The 8,954-nt window shown below is 34.1% G+C and overlaps 1 long non-coding RNA gene across 1 annotated transcript; it reads right to left on the bottom strand.

Moving 5' to 3' along the window:
* Positions 1-5,228: 5,228 nt before the first annotated feature.
* Positions 5,229-6,175, bottom strand: LOC143626696 (uncharacterized). The gene is made up of 2 exons (XR_013152469.1): positions 5,761-6,175; positions 5,229-5,661 (listed from the first exon to the last, which is right to left on the bottom strand). It is a non-coding gene; the product is annotated as an uncharacterized LOC143626696 (long non-coding RNA).
* Positions 6,176-8,954: the final 2,779 nt, after the last annotated feature.

The following is an 8,954-nucleotide window of genomic DNA, read 5'->3' as shown; positions in this document are numbered from 1 at the left end:
CTCACATAGAAGATTTAGTGAAGAGTTTGAAGGCTTGGAGATCATCACCATCAACCATCATCATCATCACCATTAAGAAGGAAGATTCATCTACATTTGGTTAGATTGTTCCAAGTTTAATCATGTATTTGTTATCATCATTCATTTTAATGTTTATCATCATGCTCATTATGAGCTAAACTCCTTTTACCATCTAAAATCTATGAAGAAGCTTTGTTTTACTTGATAATTATACAAAGCATGTGGTGTAGTCTAGTAAAGTACATGGTTATATTACAATTATCTTTTGATGAGAAATGTTTCACCATCTTAAATCACTAATTCAAAGTTGGTGGTTGTCAATTCTATTGGCAATCGTTCGTGATCGATTCATGTTCTTGAAAGAAAGAAATACTTTGATACATTATCGAAACATGGATCCTTATATTGTATTTAGAAATGATGAGATATAAGTTATGATGTATTTCTCTAGTCTTGGTAATCCGAAAATGGCTTTGCTTTGGATATCATGCTAGTTAAAGAAATCATATGTTAATGGAATGTGTAGTTATAACCTACATAAATCAACCAAGGGGAGGTTGTGTGAGTTAACTACAACCACCCGAAGTTGTTAAAATTGGTATTTGAGAAATCGAAGTCAATCATAATCTTTCTACTTTACGAAACTACTTGCCAACTTAAATTGACATCGTTCGTATGTTACCTCCTTAGTGCCAAAGATGCTCACTTAAGGCTTAAGTAGCTATCTACCATATATTGCTACGGCAAGTTTACCACATGTTTAAATATTAATTATCAATGCTAAAATGATCTTAGATGGTAACCTTCGCATAATTGAACAACTCGTTTAGAATCTGTCGTCTTGGTCACCTATATATTATATATAAGTATTTATATTTTATAAAAATTTAAAAAATTAACCCCAAAATGATTAAAACCTCCGATTAAAGTAAAACAACGATTTATTATTAGAAACATTTGTGTCCACGGATCGATACTTAGTTCTTACCAATACTATTCTACATATACGATAGGTACACTTGCCTATTTTGTGTGTATTTAGTCTTTGTAGAAATCACTTTTATAAATTTAAAACATGATCTTGTGCAAAAGCTAAATCATCCCATCTATCATATTTATACTTCACCACACGCACCGCATCAACTCCATACGTGTATTATTGGATTTCAGGTCACATGTGTGAAAGTACTCAATTTGGACCTGTTGTGGCACGGAATCAAGACCCGGGATGTCCAGCACGCAAAACGAGACAAGATAACAAAGTTTGTTGGTGACAAGGCCCATCGCGATACGCGATGGGCTTGCTTGAGGACCCATCGCGTATCGCTATGGGATTTAAAATTGGGTTGACTTTCTGGTTCATCGTGATACGCGATGGACCATTGAAGACCCCATCGTGTATCGCGATGGGGGTGCAAACGGGAAATTTAGGTTATTATGATATTCTTCAAAAAAAACAACCCTAACTCCGTTTTGACGAACAAGAGGCGATTTCCAGCAACCAAGGAGGCGATTTTCATCATAATAGCTTGTGCCAAGACCTTATACATGATACACATCATCCGTATTGAAGATTTAACGATGTCAAGGCTCAGCTAATCTCCAAGAATCACACCCGGGATGTATAGTTTGTAATCTTTACAGTTTTGCTCATGTGATTAAAAATACTCTTGTATGTTTATTGATGATTGATATATGATTATTGATGTTTGGTATTTCTGTGTGTTCAATCGGTTTAGGTTTACGTTAGTCTGAACAATTTGTTACTAGTTGCTAGATAATTGATCATATGACTGTTTGGTTAGATTGAATACGATAAAACATACAATTGCCCTTAACTGAGTCACACTGGCAAGGACCGTTTGATAACCAGTGCCGTGTGTAAAGCAATTGTTGATGTCTAAGGTTTTGTCTGATTGATCAGTCTGTAGTTAATCGTTAATAATTAATCTGTTAGATTGCATGAGATAACTGTAGGTTGCTTACTTGAGTTCCCGGGTGTGATTTGCTTTGTTAATTGTTTGAAACTCGTTTACTTGCGTGTTACTTAGTTTTCTAAATTCACTTTAATTGCTTGTGTGATCAGCACTAATAGCCAGTCACTTCATAATATTAAATCTGTACACGAATCACACTGACCACATACTCCTGGTGGATACGATACCTTACTTATCCAATCTAGGTAGTTTAATTAGGTTTTTGATTGACTTGAACGACGGCCATCAGATAACTGGTGGAATTTTTCTAAGATCTTGTCCAAAAATTATTACTTTCTCACCAAATAGAACATTAGAGTTGGTAAAACTAGCAAAAGTCGATATGTCTTTCAAAGTTCTGTATTTCTATCCAAAATATGAATCATTTGTGCCCCATCACAATATATAAATGTTTTTTTAAATTAAGTTGCAATGTCGTTGGCTGGATTTATATGACAAAAAGAATCCTTATTTAGTTTTGAAAGAATTAGAATTCAAGAGTGGGTTGGTTGTCCTACCTCCGGCCATAACAAAGATTCAATGTCAACTGAGACAACATTTAAAACAATCTTACCTTTAGATCTACTAGCTAGAGATTATGTGTTCCATATAAATGTTTTACCCGCTCCATCATAATCATAAACAAAAAGAAACAAATACCATCTTAAGTCTTTTTGTTGAACAGCTTTCATGATATCATGAAAACCACATCGTTGTTCATATGTTAGTGAAATAAAAAGATTATCAAACACATTTTGTAGATTCCCTCTATCATAAGCAAACTCTTCAGTAATCAAATGATTGTTTCATGATCAATGGAAGGTATTGTTGGAAACTTCGAAGGTTAAAACTGTTACAAAACTTTCAATTTCATATAAAGTCAAGTTCTTAATTTGCTCACTAGTATAAGCGTGTAATAAATAGAAAAAGAATTCTGAAAAGAATAAATAAAAATTGTAGCACTAAGCTAAGCGCTCAATAATATCATAATCTGAGAAATCGGCCCAAATAGCCTTACCAATAGGATGCCCCAATGTGTTACAAAATTTCGATTTAGCCAATGATCCAACCAGATGTATAATTGGAACAATACTATCAAACTTTTTAATAGCATTATCGATTAAAAATGTATTTTCTAGCATTTGACATGTGTTCTCGAGTTCATTTATGAAAAGAAAAGTAAGGAAAATAAAGTTTTCTTTTCTTATATTTTCTTGGCATCTCTTCTTTCTCTTCAATTTCTTTTTCCTTTCAAATCTTTCCAATTTGAAAAAATACAAATTTTTTTTATTTTACTTATCATTTTCTCTTCCCTTCCCACCTTTTCTTTCTTTTAATGAAACTCGGGAACACCCATTTTATTATTTTTCTTATTTTTTCTTGAATAAAACTCGGGAACACAATCCCTCATTTTTCTTCCATTTCCTACTTAGAAAGAATTAGCATCTCCTCTTTCTTTCCAATTTTCTTTCCTTCAAAATCTTTTCAATTTGGAAAGATACAAATTCTCTTATTTTACTCTTTATTTTCTCTCCTCTCCTCTCATTTTCTTTCCTTTAATGAAACTCGGGAAAACCATTTTGTTTTTTCCTTCTTTTCTTTCGTTAAATGAAACTCGGGAACACAACTAGTTTTTTGCATCCCTCGTTTTTCTTCTATTTCCTCCTTTAAATGAAACTCGGGAACAAAGGTGTTTGCAACACATTTGAGTTAACGTTGCAGATCCTATTAATGTTAAATGTGGCTAAGAGAATGGGTGTCAACTAGGAGTGTCCAAAATACCCGAACCCGATTAACCTGACCCGAACCCGAATAAGCAAATTCGGGTCGGGTTAATAAGGTCAAAAAGTATTAATCGGGTTATTCGGGTTAACCCGAATAACCCCGAACTGTTAATAGGGTCGGGTTTCGGGTTCATTTTTGGAAAAAAGTCGGGTTTCGGTTAACCCGAATAACCCGATTAATGGTGATATTTAACTTTAAATACAATGATTAAAATGTGAAAAAAGCACTATAAAGGCAATAATGTAAGCTTTATAGAGGAGTTAATTATTCTGTTTGTTCATAACCGTTCGACGGAAAGTTCATTTATGTTTCGTTTATTTATGTTTCGTTTACATATTAATAGAAAATTATTAAATATTATTTTCATTTAGAAGTTATATCACCCTAGTATGTTTTATATTTGTCTGTGTTTATTTAAATGCATTCATTTATGTCCGTTTATGTATATTTGTGTTCGTTAATGTATGTACATATATGTTCCTTCATGTTCGTTTATCTTTGATTAATTATGTTCATTTATGTTCCTGAACTGTTCGTTTATATTTTAAGTGAACGAACATAAACGACACGAACGAACACAAATACATGTTTGTTTTGATGATTTTATTATATTCTAGCATTTGCTAGTTTTAATATATATTCTTTGTTCGTCGTTCAAATAAATAAATAAATAAACCTATTGGTCCATTACCCAATAACCTGTAGTAAGCCCACTCCATACTAAAGCTCATTAATCACAAAAAATCGAACACATTTATTTATGACCGTTTAAATAATTGAATGATCACTGATCCACTTAAAGCATTAATTAGTTTACTGTAATTATTTAATTGTGTTTTTTTTTGAACGACCAATTAAGTAAAGCCGGGTACTTCGTACGCGGCCCCTATTGGCTAAAGGTAGCCCGAGCTGGCCACTAGTCCGGACGAACAGAGCCCCTAGCGGTCCACCTATTGAGGGATTCACCGGATAAAACCTGACCCCCACGCTCGCCAAATGGCACGACAGCGAGGAGCCGGTAAAACCGGGTGAAATCAGGACTCGAACCATAGCAAGCCAGTGTCATTCCTCATATCTCCCATATAAATTGGTGATAGTGAGGTTTGAACCACCTACCTCTCACTAGTAAAGCGAGTGCTCTACCATTAAGCCACATCCAATTTATATTGTGTTTTTGAATTTACAAATTCATACACAAGATAAACTTAATAAAATATTTTCATTTAATTTAATTTAATTTATATATTAAGTATATTTCAGATATGAAATAATTCAAATGTCATGTGTGTTTCATGAGCATGTATACAACTAAAAGGAACAACGTTACAACCTTCACCTCTTACGTCTTCTACCAAGCCTCCATTACTCAACGGCAAATTTCGTTTGAACGAATCGTATATTATATATTGATTTAGTTTGTTTTAGTTATGTTTGATTTAATTATAAGACAGAATTACAAATTTTGTACTTTAAAAAAAGCCAAATTACGGTTCGTGTCCTTTTTTTAGTTTCCTTGCAGGCGGTGTCCTTTAAACATTTTTTTCCTACACGTTACGTCCTTTACGCTAACTGGGTTAGAAAAACTCAGTTAAATACCCTCACGTGAGACGCATGTGAGGGCATTTTTGTCTTTTCGTATGTACCTGCAAATTTATAACGCCTTCCCCCTCCTTTCTCTCTTCTTTCTCTCTCTATGCCACCACCATCACCATATCACAACCACTCCGGCCACCATACCCCCACCCACCCCGTTGCAGATTCCATTACATTCCCACCGCCGCCGTCAACCACCCATCTACAACCACCACCACCACCTGGTCAACTCTCCATTAAACCTCCTGGTCGAAACCCGGCCACCACCACCACCGGATCCGGCCACCTCCAACCCATCCACAACCACCGGATCCGGCCACCACCAACCCATCCACCACCACCGGATCTGGCCAACTCCAACCCATTTCGCCTCTACCTCCACCACCACCTACCCATTTCGCCTCTACCTCCACTACCACCAAATCATTAACCCTAGAAACCCTAGATCTTAAACCCACCAAATCACCCAATTTCTCTAACTCTGACGACAATCCAACACTGACCCACGAAACCCACACCCCCAGTTCCCACCACCACCTCCGCCGCCACCGTAAACCCACCGGATACCCTGTTGGATATCCATGAGCAGATCCGCCGCCGTAAACCCACCGTAAACCCGCCGCACCATCTTCTTATACAGAGACAGGTTCCTCTACAGCAAGTTAAGCCTGGACTCCCCTGTGATCTGTCGGGCCTCAGCAGTGACAATGACAAGATCAGATCTGACGATGTTGGAGTAGTCAACGAAGGCGGTGATGTTGGTACGAGGAAGGAAAGCGGCGACGTGTTGGAGGTCAAGCATCTCACCTCGGAGCTTGTCTGCGTTGACGTTAACGAGTGCGATCTGGTCGGTGATGTTGGGTTAGGATAGTCTGTGCTACAAGGGAGAAGAGTAGAGAGAGAGAGAAAGAAGACGAGAAGAGAGAGAGAGTATATATCTAATAATTACTATTTATTTTTTACAATAATATATTTGAACCACTTCGTTGAAAAGACCAATATACCCTCACATACGTCTCACGTGAGGGTATTTAACTGAGTTTTTCTAACCCAGTTAGCGTAAAGGACGTAACGTGTAGGAAAAAATGTTTAAAGGACACCGCCTGCAAGGAAACTAAAAAAAGGACACAAACCGTAATTTGGCTTTTTTTAAAGGACAAAATTTGTAATTCTGTCTAATTATAAAATTAAACAATAATTTTACCAGTCGTACCTTCATATTTATTTGTACATTTATATTTTTATATACAGTAAGGAAGAATCATCTAAAAACAAATTAAAAGTACTAGATTTAACAATACGAGTATCAAATCCACGCACCTCTATTATTATTAGTTTTTTACATGCGACCGGTTGTTCAACTAATATGTATCTAAAGCCCACAAAAAGCGGGTTTCAAGTTTGGAGTTTTGAATTTTCTACAAGCCCAAAAGTAAATTTGCAACAGTAACCACTATTCCATTAGTTTTTTTTTTCAACCATTATTTTCTTTTTATTATTCTAAAATATAAGGTGAATATATCATATGTGTATATTAATATTTGTTATTAAATTGTTTGTTTATTTTCTTTGTTTGTTTCTGTAATTAAATTGATTGCTTATGTTAATATTTTTGTTTATTGTTTCGGTCAAAAATTAACAAAGCAACTTTTGATCAAATTAGTGCGTGAGGTGAAGTGCTTAACGATTATGATATCGAACACAAAGATATGATTACGAGGGAAAAATCCCTTGATTATGATAATCTTCGTTTCGGTCAAGAGTTTACAACGTATTCTTTAGTCGACTCTCTTCGGTTAAAGATTATGAACTTAACTTTTGGTCGAATTACGCTTGATTATTATGATCTCCGGCACAAAAAACCCCCCGGAAGGTGCAAACTATCACCGTCGATATTATTAATAACAAAATCGGTGATTACAAAGGTTGGAGCTGATTAGTAATCGTGAGCTAAGTGATACAGTGAGTACTAGCAGCTAAACAAGTGAGTTGTGTGTGACCTAACAATACTATCAGCTCATATTTATAATAAGAAGATTACAACTGTTATTCCGATTATTCCGGAAACCCTAGACTATTTATTCAACAAACCGTTGCTGCCCACGTTCTTTGTTGACGAAGTTCAAGTAGCATTCCGTTGCAATCCACGTTCTTATAAACATATTTAACACGTGCTCTTATCTGCAAAACAATCAAATAATATAGGACAACTGAATTAGTCAACGTACCTTCCTTAGAATAACAGCTTAAGTCAACATCCTTAAGTTAGGCTCAATTCCGAGGATAAAAATCCACACCCAACATTTATGAAGTATTTATTTTCTTATTTCTTACCCTATCCATTTTGTTCATCCTACCTAAAATACATGTATTCATAGCAGGTCATACTATTGCTTGAGCTACAACCGTTTATTTATGTAATGAGAGTAACAGATCATCCATTTGTTTTTTCTAATAACCTATTATAATATTTCATTTAACATTTCATTCATATTTTCTCAAATAAAGTATAGTCGTTAGGTTTTTCTTTTATAAGACAAACGAAATACATGGTTTTTGCTTATAAGAATGTTACAATTTGTTTAACTATATAAACTAAATCATTTTGCTACGATAAATTTATTTATTGTCATTACAATTATCGTCAATATGTGTAATAAAATTATATATAATGATGTCCCACATATGCGTTAAAAATACAATAGGTTTTAACATTAGGTTGAATGGGCAACACACCAGATTTTTGTGTATATATAATAATTAATAAAAATGTAATAGTGTCAAATGAGATATGCAATTCAACCAATGAGCATGTAAATGAGTTGTTGATAAGCACGATGCCAGGTAAACAGGACGATGGCTATTACGACGGTCGTATGATCATACTGTTATGAGATTATGTTTGACCTCTCCGAATGCGATTCAAATAGAGCATATAAGCATATAACACAGAAGGTATAAATCGTTAAACACACGTGACAAACAGTTGCAATTTGCGTATTAGATAATAAGAAATATATAGTAACCACATACGTCCCGAAAACGTAACAATAAGTGTAAAAAGGGGAAATGTGATACTCACCTGATCGGATGAACGAAATATAAGTGATGGTGTGAGAGAGATGAACCCTTCGAGATATACCGTCAAGGATTTCTAATTAAATAATATAATAATAAATTAATTATAAGAGATATAACATGATTTGATGAATTAAGATTTCAATGTGATTAAGTTAGGTTTGAGATTAGAATGTTTATTAATTGATCGATGCATTTCTATAATAATTATTATTGCAAAGATTAATATTATTGTTTCACATTTATTTATTAAAGTCATTATTTTTAATATTTATAGAATTACCCTTGTTTACTTTATATGAAAAAATTATATAATCACATTTATAAACTAATAATTTAGATAACTAAATTTGATGTAAAATATATTTATAATTATCCGAATAAATAAAATACATATAAATAAGTAGATAATCATAATAATAATGCGCAATTATTTAGTTATAATAGGTAGTAGTATATAAATAAATATTTAGTTGAATGTTTTAAGGAAAATCTATTTAT

Source organism: Bidens hawaiensis, unplaced genomic scaffold, assembly GCF_021521415.1.
Source record: "Bidens hawaiensis isolate Kalapana, Puna unplaced genomic scaffold, B.hawaiensis_p1.1 tig00004478_1, whole genome shotgun sequence".
NCBI lineage: Eukaryota > Viridiplantae > Streptophyta > Magnoliopsida > Asterales > Asteraceae > Bidens > Bidens hawaiensis.
This window is presented reverse-complemented; position numbering and strand designations above follow the sequence as displayed.